The following is a 13058-nucleotide window of genomic DNA, read 5'->3' as shown; positions in this document are numbered from 1 at the left end:
GGTGTACGTGCATGTGCCTGTTTTCCAGGCCTTAAATGCCATCAATTTAGATGTAGACGCGTTCAATCAATGGTGCGTTTAAATTCTGCCAGGCATTGATTGTGCGTGTTAAAGATGTATTAATACTCCCTCCTGAGTGTGAACAATATCATGGATTAGAGAGCACACATGTTTTGCTTATAATTTGTGGAGAAATTTAATATTTTAGTATGCATAAACAGTAACTCACACTGACATCAAATATTTATAATTAACTTGCAGGGAAATATTACATTTAGGCGAGCGCTTGACAGAATATAGAATGGTAAACTACTAGTATTAGCTAATTATGTTTCCCTAAAAGATACATCTGCACATTTGACTTCAGGAAATGAACATCAATTTCTGGTGATTAGTGCGAGTAGAGCGACCCCATCGCTATAGGGGTCGCTCGAGGAGCTAAAGAATTACTATGATCTCTTATTTTGCTTTGGGACATGGACTGTAGTATAGCCACGACTCTATATCTTCAAAAAAAATCTCAAAAAAGAGCCATCTCCACGTATGAGTTCCACCTAGCTACACATGAACAGAGTGATGAACTAGAGAAGGACGACGAGTGAGAGAGGATCTGTTGTATTTGGATGGAATAAGGATGGGGAGCAAATGCAGGTGGTGGTGCAGGCTGTCCATTAACTCTTGTAAACAATAACTTGGGATCAGAGTGCAGTTATTGTATGGTGGGGCATGCACACTTATTGACCGTGTAATACGTGAACTATACGACATTGACATGATGCCGAGAAACTGATATACGAGACTCGTTGTACGCAAACTGCATGCATCACGCGCCAACGGACGGAGGTGATACCATCCTTGCATGGAACCATGTCCACTCGTGATTTATCGACATATATACTAGTATATTATACTACCTTCGTAGTGCATAATAGCATGGATTAGTATTTTACTACTTCCGTCCTGGTTTATTGACCCCCATTGTATTTTGTGCCAAATTTTGATCATACATTTAACTAATAAAATGTTCAGGCATGTCATAAAAAATTATATCATTGAAAACTATGTTTAAATACGAATCCAATGATATAATTTTTGTTGACATGCATTAAATTTTGTTGGTTAAATCTTTGATCAAAATTGGCACAGATTACAAAAAGAACCAATAAATCAGGACGGAGGTAGTAGATGACTTCATTTATTGTGTTGCATGACACAGAATAATAGCACATAATTTAATACTATTGTACACTATCATGATATAATACACAATCATTCTTTTTTATTTATTGACATGCCACCTCAGTCAAATTGTCTACTCCCTCCGTACCGGTGTATAAGTCATCTTACGAAAACCAAATAATCCCAAAACACTTAGGCGCGGTGCACTAACTCTTACCTCGTTTCTTGTTTCTTGACATGAATAAAAGAATCAACCAATAAGAGCCGTCAGGCGTGTATGTTTCTTAATGACTTGAGACTACTCCCTCTATCAGGGTTTATTAGGCTCCCCCTTATTTTGGACTAAAGTTTGACCTAATAATTTAACTAACGAAATGTAAATTATATGCCACAAAAATTATATTTCTGGAAAGCTCTTTCAAATACAAATCCAACAATATAATTTTTTATAGTATATACTCTGGAGTATTTTATATTTTAGTAGTCTATAGATGATCAAAGTCTGGCCCAAAATACGGAGGGGCCCAATAAACCCGGATGGAGGTAGTACCAAGCATGGCATGCAGTGGTCAATTCATTGCATGCAACGGTATTAATTAGCAAATAAACATTAAGTTCTCTCGTTTTCCCCTCCGTCTTGGCCACGGTGCCAATGTAAGATGACTTATGCATTGGTACGGAGAGAGTAATTGGCATTCATGATATTTACTATGATACTCCCACTAAGGAAGGTACTAAAAAAACTAATAGCCAAGACTTTACAAAGGGCAGACTTCTGGAGTCTTTTGTAATGGAAATGAGACAGACGGCCTAGGTTGCCCACGGATGAGCTTTGCAACCATCTTAACTTAGGCCTTAATTCTATCATTAGTGTCATCATCATTTTGATCACTGCATTGATTGCTTCCACCCTAGTACTACTACTCTAAGAGTTATGTAGTTTTCTTTAGCACTGCAGCAAACGGACGCGGCGTCTTGGCTCTCGAGTGCATCTGCATCCGAGCGTGAACAGTAAATTTGTTTAAATAGTAAAATGAAATTGAATTTCTTTTGTGATGCTAGACGCTCATGTGCGTAAAGTATGTGCCAAATTTCGCGGAGTTTAAACATTTCAGTAGCTCACAACAAAACAGACAAATTTAGGGGTTGTAAGAAAGTTTACTGTTCACCTAATGTTTTGACCGGTTTTGTCCTTTTTGCCATGAGCTCCTCAGATGTCCGAATAAGCCAAAGTTTGGCACATACATCACACATTAGAACATCTTCCACCTAAAAAAAGTTTAGAATTTTACAAAATTTTCACTATTTTTAACGAATTTATGCTTCACCTGGTGCAGATGAGCCTGGGCACCGAAATGAATATCCGTAAACATCCTCATCTCAGAACTTCTTATATTGCAGGGCAAGTACCTCTCTTGTCGCATCCTTTTGTTTGGGTCTCTCTCTTGCATTGCCAAGAGTTGTTGGCTGAAAGTTGAGAGTGTGTTGTAGTATTCTTTTTTAAAGGTCACGGTCATTTTGGCATCGTTAGCCGCCGGCCAGCCTTTTTTCTCATGATTCTTTGTTGTGTCCCTTGTATGTTTGTCCAGTGACTAATCTTATACTCTTAAGAAATTGGTCTCAATTCTCTTAACATGCAAAGTGTTCATCTCAACGTCCGACTAAACAATGTTTTATTTAAAAAAAATATGCAATGTATTTAAATCTTCTCTCTCACTAAGCCATATAAAATTTGTCACATAAACGGGTCATGCATTTAACTTATAAATTACATGTCATCGGCCATGCCGGCCAAATCGGATGGGTGCCGCGATCGCGGGGCATGCTGCCACTGAGGATGTTGCCGTGGGCAACGCCATGAAGCCACCTCTATTAGGCCATCTGGCCCGCCTTCTTCGTAGTGTCATGCAGCCCAGAAGGGTCAGTCATGTGTGTATCTCACATCTCTTACTGTTTCTCCACCACTCATCATCAGTCTGATTTTGATCCGCTAAATGAGCAGGTCATTGCCCGATGGGTAGGGTACGAGTATGTTTTTATTACACCCATAAAAAACATAAGTATGCGTATGAAATTATCTTACCGGCACCATATCCTACCCAACACCATCCTTAGCTCCGAATTAACACCTCTTCTCCAAGTCTAAGTGCAGACTTTGGTGCATCCATCCATACTCCGTACAACGAACACCATGGCCACGCCCAGCTGCTCACGGTTTTACCCCGAGGTTGTATGGCTGGCCGCGTTCATCTTCATCCTGGCCGCAGCCGCCCATGGCACACCCGGGATGCCAGGACAAGTGCGGCAACATGAGCATCCCCTTCCCGTTCGGCATCGGCCCCGGCTGCTCCCTCGACTACAGGTACCAGGTGAGCTGCAACGGCGCCCGCGCCTTCCTCGCCTCCACCAACACGACGTACCAGAAGACGAGTGAGGCCAGGGTATTCAACGCCACCCGCTTTCTCCTGGTCAACGATTCGGCCATACGTGCTTTATTTATTTATAAATGTGGCCATATGCATCGTTCTGATGCAGAGGTCGAGGAGTCCCTCTTTTCGAAATAAAAACGACTCGGCCATACCGCCGTCACCGATCGAGCTGGTCGAGATCGCCCTCCCACGGAACGAGGCCTGGGCGTACGGCACGGTCTCGTCCTACTGCAGCAAATCCGCCGGCGAGCAGGTGCTCAACCGCCAGCTGACCGTGGTCGGGCCGTCCATGACCGTGCTGCCCATTAACCTGTCGACGAAGCGCAACCTTCTCGTTGGGGTCGGCACAAGCGTGGAGGCCAGGCTGGGAAGCCGCATGTACATGGACACGCCGAGCTCGGACCCATGGTTCTGTTAGAATTAATGGGCTAGGCCCATAGCAATTTCTGAAATCTCAAAGCCCATGTGTAAAATGGCAAGTGGTGGTGCTAAGTTTAGTCCCACCTTGGAAGTTGAAGAAAGAGTTGAACCTCTTTATATAGTGGGTTCTCTCCACCACTCTAAGTGGTGTGTGAGAAGAGAAAGGGAAAACCACACGCGCGCGCTCGCTCGCCTCGCCGGGCCGTGGCGAGGCGTACATGCGCGTGAATGGTCCACCGAAATCCGGTCCGTCTCCTTGCAGGAGCACAGCTTCCTTTTGCCGTTTTATTTTTATGTTTTGGCAGACAAGTTTTTGATTTCTTGTCCGGTAAGTATACGAATTAGAAACCGAGTCGGTTTGGGATTGTGGTCGCGACACAATACCGCCTCTGGTCCTAATATATATACAGCTACCGGCTGCGGCCAGAGACAAACCGAAAAACACCTAGGGTTTTGCCTCATCTCACAACTTGCGCCGCCATCATAGTCTACTCCATCCCAAGCGCCGGCGTGCATCGGCGCGTGGGAGAGCAGGTCTCCGGAACCGTTCGTCTTTGCGATCCTGCACCGGGAGAGGAGGAATTAGGTTTTTGGGAAGCGCTGTGCGCGACTGCTCAAATTCGTCATCACGGGTCGTCTTCCGTCCAAGTCGGGCGGTGCTACTCATCGTCGTATTCATCGCCGTCAGCAGCAGATCGTCGCCAACATCGTCATCAACACTGTCGCACCCATAATAGCTAACGATCAGTACGTCCAACATCCTCTGTTCATGTCTGTTTCTACAGCTATTGTTACGTGTTTGCTGCTGTTATGCATGTCTTGCTGTTCTTCTAGTTTGCTAGATTATTGCATGCTAGTATCTCTTCTAGTCATGAATTATTTACTGGAATTAATCATGAACTTGCCTAATATTCCAACAATCCAAAAACCTAATTATAGGCAATTTCCTGAGTTAACTATGGCTGGATTCGCTGATGCACTGAGGCCGGATAAGTTTACCGGTGTGCACTTTAAGAGGTGGCAGGTGAAGACCACGCTCTGGCTTACTGCTTTGAAAGTTTTCCACGCTAGTGTTGGTGCTCCAGAGGGAATGACCGACGAAGATCGGAGAAAATTCCAGGAAGCCAATACTATGTTTGTGGGATGCATTCTGAGTGTTCTTGCTGACCGTCTGTGTGATGTGTACATGCACATAAACGACGGAAAAATTCTGTGGGATGCACTGAATGCAAAATTCGGTGCAACAGATGCAGGCAGTGAACTGTACATCATGGAGAGTTTTCATGACTACAAGATGGTGAATAACCGTTCTGTGGTTGAACAAGCTCATGAGATACAGTGCATTGTGAAGGAACTTGAACTCCTTAAATGTGTTCTACCCGACAAATTCGTGGCTGGGTGCATGATTGCAAAGTTGCCTCCTTCATGGAGGAATTTCGCCACAACTCTGAAGCATAAGAGACAGGAGATATCAGTTGAAAATCTGATTGCATCTCTTGATGTTGAAGAAAAAGCTCGGGCTAAAGATACCACTGAAAAAGGAGGTGAGGTTCAGCCTACTGCTAACATGGTGCAGAGGTACCCACAGAACAAGAACAAAGGGAAGAACAAACCTGTTTTCAACAAGCCTACCAAGACTACTACTTTCAAGAAGAAGAAGTTCAACAAGGCTGAGCTAGAGTGCTACGCCTGTGGGAAGCCTGGGCACTTTTCCAAGGAATGCCCTGAACGTGCAGACCGCAGAGGGAAAACAAGCTCCAAGACTGTCAACATGGTGACCGCTAGCAATACTGATGGGTATGGTAATTTACCTATTGTGCTTTCAGTATTTCAATCATCTTCGTGGTGGATTGATTCGGGTGCTAACGTTCATGTGTGTGCTGACATCTCCCTGTTTACTTCTTATCAGGTCGCAAGGGATTCTTCCGTCCTAATGGGGAATGGGTCACATGCTTCTGTTCGTGGCATTGGCACGGTGGATCTGAAGTTTACTTCGGGAAAGATCGTGCAACTAAGGAACGTGCAGCATGTCCCTACTATGAACAAGAATCTAGTTAGCGGCTCCCTTCTATGTCGAGATGGATTTAAGGTAGTTTTAGAGTCCAATAAAGTAATCGTGTCAAGATTTGGACAATTTATAGAAAAAGGCTATGAGTGCGGAGGCTTGTTCCGCTTTTCCCTTTCAGATTTTTTGCAATAAGTCAATAAACCAAATTTGTGCTAGTGTTAATGATGATGCAAGTATTTGGCACTCTCGTTTATGTCATATTAATTTTGGTTTAATGTCTCGGCTATCCAGCATGAGTTTAATTCCGAACTTCACAGTTGCCAAAGGTTCTAAGTGCCATAGTTGTGTGCAATCTAAGCAACCTCGAAAGCCTCATAAGGCTGCCGAGGAGAGAAACTTGGCACCTCTAGAACTCATACATTCTGATCTTTGTGAGATGAATGGTGTGTTGACAAAAGGTGGAAAGAGATATTTCATGACTTTGATTGATGATGCGACTAGATTTTGCTATGTTTATTTGTTGCAAACTAAAGATGAAGCATTAGACTACTTTAAAATCTATAAAGCTGAAGTTGAAAATCAACTAGAGAGAAAGATCAAGCGTCTTAGGTCCGATCGTGGTGGAGAATATTTTCCAAAAGTTTTTGATGAATTTTGTGAGGAACATGGTATTATTCATGAGAGGACGCCTCCCTATTCACCTCAATCAAATGGAGTGGCCGAGAGGAAAAATCGCACATTGACTGACTTGGTGAATGCCATGTTAGACACTGCTGGTTTATCTAAGGCATGGTGGGGGGAGGCTCTATTGACTTCATGTCATGTCCTGAATAGAGTTCCCAACAATAATAAAGAGAAAACCCCTTATGAGGAGTGGGTTGCGAGAAAACCATCACTTTCTTATTTGCGCACTTGGGGATGTTTGGCAAAGGTCAATATTCCTATTCCTAAGAAACGCAAACTTGGACCAAAGACAGTGGATTGTGTCTTTCTAGGGTATGCTCAACGGAGCATTGCTTATAGGTTTTTAGTGGTAAAATCTGAAGTACCTGATACGCATGTTGATACTATAATGGAATCTCGTGATGCAACATTTTTTGAGAACATATTTCCTATGAAAGATATGCATAGCATTGCTAGATTTTCTTCTGAGATAATTCCTGAATCTAGTACAACTGATGAATGTTTCGAACAATCACATGAGGAAGTCCTTGAGAAGGATAACAATGAAGTTCCTAGAAGGAACAAGAGACAAAGGATTGCAAAATCCTTTGGTGATGATTTCATTGTATACCTTGTGGACGACACACCCAAGACGATTGCAGAAGCATATGCATCTCCGGATGTAGATGATTGGAAAGAAGCTGTTCATAATGAGATGGACTCAATTCTTTCTAATGGAACTTGGGAACTAACTGATAGACCATACGGTTGTAAACCTGTGGGCTGTAAGTGGGTGTTCAAAAAGAAGCTAAAGCCTGATGGTACTATTGATAAGTACAAGGCGCGGCTAGTGGCCAAGGGCTACACTCAGAAAGAAGGCGAAGATTACTTTGACACCTATTCACCCGTTGCTAGAATGACCACCATTCGAGTGTTACTTTCCTTGGCTGCCTCTTATGGTCTTATCATTCATCAAATGGATGTAAAGACAGCTTTTCTCAATGGAGAGTTGGAAGAGGAGATCTATATGGATCAGCCTGACGGGTTTGTGGTAAAGGGTGAAGAGAGAAAGGTGTGCAAGTTGTTAAAATCTTTGTATGGTCTGAAACAGGCACCTAAGCAATGTCATGAGAAGTTTGAAAGAACTCTGACTTCTGCAGGATTTGTCATTAACGAGGCTGATAGGTGTGTTTACTATCGCCATGGTGGGGGCAATAGTGTCATATTATGTTTGTATGTGGACGACATACTGATCTTTGGTACAAACATTAATGCAATTAATGAGGTCAAGTCTTTTCTATCAAAAAGTTTTGACATGAAAGATCTGGGAGAAGCCGATGTAATTCTAAACATCAAACTTATTAAGGATGAGAGTGGGATTACATTAACGCAATCTCACTATGTTGAGAAGGTCTTGAACCGATTCGGTTTTATGGATAGCAAGCCTTCTCCAACACCTTATGATCCCAGCGTGACACTCAGAAAGAACAAGAAAGAAACGAGAGATCAATTAAGATACTCTCAAATTGTCGGTTCACTCATGTACTTAGCTAGCGCTACAAGACCAGATATCTCTTTTGCTGTGAGCAAACTGAGTAGGTTCATGTCCAAGCCGGGTGATGATCATTGGCATGCACTAGAAAGGGTCTTGCGCTATCTGAGAGGTACTATGAGTTACGGAATTACTTATTCAGGGCATCCTGCTGTGCTAGAAGGATATAGTGATTCAAATTGGATCTCCGATGTTGATGTACTTTACGCAACAAGTGGGTATGTATTTACTCATGGTGGTGGCGCAGTGTCATGGAGGTCTTGCAAGCAAACCATATTGACGAGGTCAACTATGGAAGCAGAATTAACTGCTTTGGACACAGCTACTGTTGAGGCAGAATGGCTGCGTGAGCTCTTGATGGACTTGCCGGTTGTTGAAAAACCTGTACCGGCTATTCTTATGAATTGTGATAACCAAACGGTTATCGCTAAAGTGAACAATTCTAAAGATAATGCAAAGTCATCAAGACACGTGAAAAGACGTTTGAAGTCTGTCAGGAAGTTGAGAAACTCCGGAGTAATAACTGTTACGTATATACAAACAGACAAAAACCTGGCAGATCCCTTTACAAAGGGACTATCACGAAATGTGATAGATATTGCATCGAGGGAGATGGGTATGAGACCCATAGATGTTACACCATAGTAGTAACCCAACCTTTGTGATCGGAGATCCCGTGAATTAGGATCTGGGAAGAACAAGCTATTGGTTAACTGAGGAGAGTAATAACTTATGATCGTCTCCAAATGAAGATGCAAAACTCTCAGAGCTGTAAGGCTCAGATCTGTAAGGCAGGTTGGCAACATGCCTTAATGTGGTTCTATTGGCTATAATTAGCAAAGATGCTGTCCTACAGAGCAGTCTTGAAAGAACACACCTATATGAGTTCTGACTGTAAACGTCGCAGTCTATGAGGTTTGGGTGATCTCTAGTAAGCTCACGAAGAGACCAGGGAGTATGACGTATAAGCTCCAAACCGCGGGGTAGCCTACTGGCGGTCCGGTACTGGTTAAGACTTTGAGTGAAACCTGTTCACACAAAACTAGCAATTCAAGGCATAGTCCATTGTCAAGTTATGAATGGATGTAGCTTAAAGTTCTAGGCAGAAGTTCAACTTAACAGTCTCTGCTGAAACACTGGTATATTAAACAAGTGGTGAGAGAAGGCAAATCTCTAAATGGGTATTTGAGATCTGGTGGGGGATTGTTAGAATTAATGGGCTAGGCCCATAGCAATTTCTGAAATCTCAAAGCCCATGTGTAAAATGGCAAGTGGTGGTGCTAAGTTTAGTCCCACCTTGGAAGTTGAAGAAGAGTTGGACCTCTTTATATAGTGGGTTCTCTCCACCACTCTAAGTGGTGTGTGAGAAGAGAAAGGGAAAACCACACGCGCGCGCTCGCTCGCCTCGCCGGGCCGGGCCGGGCCGTGGCGAGGCGAGGCGAGGCGGCGCGTACATGCGACATGCGCGTGAATGGTCCGCCGAAATCCGGTCCGTCTCCTTGCAGGAGCACAGCTTCCTTTTGCCGTTTTATTTTTATGTTTTGGCAGACAAGTTTTTGATTTCTTGTCCAGTAAGTATACGAATTGGAAACCGAGTCGGTTTGGGATTGTGGTCGCGACACAATACCGCCTCTGGTCCTAATATATATACAGCTACCGGCTGCGGCCAGAGACAAACCGAAAAACACCTAGGGTTTTGCCTCATCTCACAACTTGCGCCGCCATCGTAGTCTACTCCATCCCAAGCGCCGGCGTGCATCGGCGCGTGGGAGAGCAGGTCTCCGGAACCGTTCGTCTTTGCGATCCTGCACCGGGAGAGGAGGAATTAGGTTTTTGGGAAGCGCTGTGCGCGACTGCTCAAATTCGTCATCATGGGTCATCTTCCGTCCAAGTCGGGCGGTGCTACTCATCGTCGTATTCATCGCCGTCAGCAGCAGATCGTCGCCAACATCGTCATCAACACTGTCGCACCCATAATAGCTAACGATCAGTACGTCCAACATCCTCTGTTCATGTCTGTTTCTACAGCTATTGTTACGTGTTTGCTGCTGTTATGCATGTCTTGCTGTTCTTCTAGTTTGCTAGATTATTGCATGCTAGTATCTCTTCTAGTCATGAATTATTTACTGGAATTAATCATGAACTTGCCTAATATTCCAACAATCCAAAAACCTAATTATAGGCAATTTCCTGAGTTAACTATGGCTGGATTCGCTGATGCACTGAGGCCGGATAAGTTTACCGGTGTGCACTTTAAGAGGTGGCAGGTGAAGACCACGCTCTGGCTTACTGCTTTGAAAGTTTTCCACGCTAGTGTTGGTGCTCCAGAGGGAATGACCGACGAAGATCGGAGAAAATTCCAGGAAGCCAATACTATGTTTGTGGGATGCATTCTGAGTGTTCTTGCTGACCGTCTGTGTGATGTGTACATGCACATAAACGACGGAAAAATTCTGTGGGATGCACTGAATGCAAAATTGGGTGCAACAGATGCAGGCAGTGAACTGTACATCATGGAGAGTTTTCATGACTACAAGATGGTGAATAACCGTTCTGTGGTTGAACAAGCTCATGAGATACAGTGCATTGTGAAGGAACTTGAACTCCTTAAATGTGTTCTACCCGACAAATTCGTGGCTGGGTGCATGATTGCAAAGTTGCCTCCTTCATGGAGGAATTTCGCCACAACTCTGAAGCATAAGAGACATGAGATATCAGTTGAAAATCTGATTGCATCTCTTGATGTTGAGGAAAAAGCTCGGGCTAAAGATACTACTGAAAAAGGAGGTGAGGTTCAGCCTACTGCTAACATGGTGCAGAGGTACCCACAGAACAAGAACAAAGGGAAGAACAAACCTGTTTTCAACAAGCCTACCAAGACTACTACCTTCAAGAAGAAGAAGTTCAACAAGGCTGAGCTAGAGTGCTACGCCTGTGGGAAGCCTGGACACTTTTCCAAGGAATGCCCTGAACGTGCAGACCGCAGAGGGAAAACAAGCTCCAAGACTGTCAACATGGTGACCGCTAGCAATACTGATGGGTATGGTAATTTACCTATTGTGCTTTCAGTATTTCAATCATCTTCGTGGTGGATTGATTCGGGTGCTAACGTTCATGTGTGTGCTGACATCTCCCTGTTTACTTCTTATCAGGTCGCAAGGGATTCTTCCGTCCTAATGAGGAATGGGTCACATGCTTCTGTTCGTGGCATTGGCACGGTGGATCTGAAGTTTACTTCGGGAAAGATCGTGCAACTAAGGAACGTGCAGCATGTCCCTACTATGAACAAGAATCTAGTTAGCGGCTCCCTTCTATGTCGAGATGGATTTAAGGTAGTTTTAGAGTCCAATAAAGTAATCGTGTCAAGATTTGGACAATTTATAGGAAAAGGCTATGAGTGCGGAGGCTTGTTCCGCTTTTCTCTTTCAGATTTTTGCAATAAGTCAATAAACCAAATTTGTGCTAGTGTTAATGATGATGCAAGTATTTGGCACTCTCGTTTATGTCATATTAATTTTGGTTTAATGTCTCGGCTATCCAGCATGAGTTTAATTCCGAACTTCACAGTTGCCAAAGGTTCTAAGTGCCATAGTTGTGTGCAATCTAAGCAACCTCGAAAGCCTCATAAGGCTGCCGAGGAGAGAAACTTGGCACCTCTAGAACTCATACATTCTGATCTTTGTGAGATGAATGGTGTGTTGACAAAAGGTGGAAAGAGATATTTCATGACTTTGATTGATGATGCGACTAGATTTTGCTATGTTTATTTGTTGCAAACTAAAGATGAAGCATTAGACTACTTTAAAATCTATAAAGCTGAAGTTGAAAATCAACTAGAGAGAAAGATCAAGCGTCTTAGGTCCGATCGTGGTGGAGAATATTTTCCAAAAGTTTTTGATGAATTTTGTGAGGAACATGGTATTATTCATGAGAGGATGCCTCCCTATTCACCTCAATCAAATGGAGTGGCCGAGAGGAAAAACCGCACATTGACTGACTTGGTGAATGCCATGTTAGACACTGCTGGTTTATCTAAGGCATGGTGGGGGGAGGCTCTATTGACTTCATGTCATGTCCTGAATAGAGTTCCCAACAATAATAAAGAGAAAACCCCTTATGAGGAGTGGGTTGGGAGAAAACCATCACTTTCTTATTTGCGCACTTGGGGATGTTTGGCAAAGGTCAATATTCCTATTCCTAAGAAACGCAAACTTGGACCAAAGACAGTGGATTGTGTCTTTCTAGGGTATGCTCAACGGAGCATTGCTTATAGGTTTTTAGTGGTAAAATCTGAAGTACCTGATATGCATGTTGATACTATAATGGAATCTCGTGATGCAACATTTTTTGAGAACATATTTCCTATGAAAGATATGCATAGCATTGCTAGATTTTCTTCTGAGATAATTCCTGAATCTAGTACAACTGATGAACATTTCGAACAATCACATGAGGAAGTCCTTGAGAAGGATAACAATGAAGTTCCTAGAAGGAACAAGAGACAAAGGATTGCAAAATCCTTTGGTGATGATTTCATTGTATACCTTGTGGACAACACACCCAAGACGATTGCAGAAGCATATGCATCTCCGGATGTAGATGATTGGAAAGAAGCTGTTCATAATGAGATGGACTCAATTCTTTCTAATGGAACTTGGGAACTAACTGATAGACCATATGGTTGTAAACCTGTGGGCTGTAAGTGGGTGTTCAAAAAGAAGCTAAAGCCTGATGGTACTATTGATAAGTACAAGGCGCGGCTAGTGGCCAAGGGCTACACTCAGAAAGAAGGTGAAGATTACTTTGA

The sequence above is a fragment of the Triticum aestivum genome, chromosome 4D (genome assembly GCF_018294505.1).
Source record: "Triticum aestivum cultivar Chinese Spring chromosome 4D, IWGSC CS RefSeq v2.1, whole genome shotgun sequence".
Lineage (NCBI taxonomy): Eukaryota > Viridiplantae > Streptophyta > Magnoliopsida > Poales > Poaceae > Triticum > Triticum aestivum.
This window is presented reverse-complemented; position numbering follows the sequence as displayed.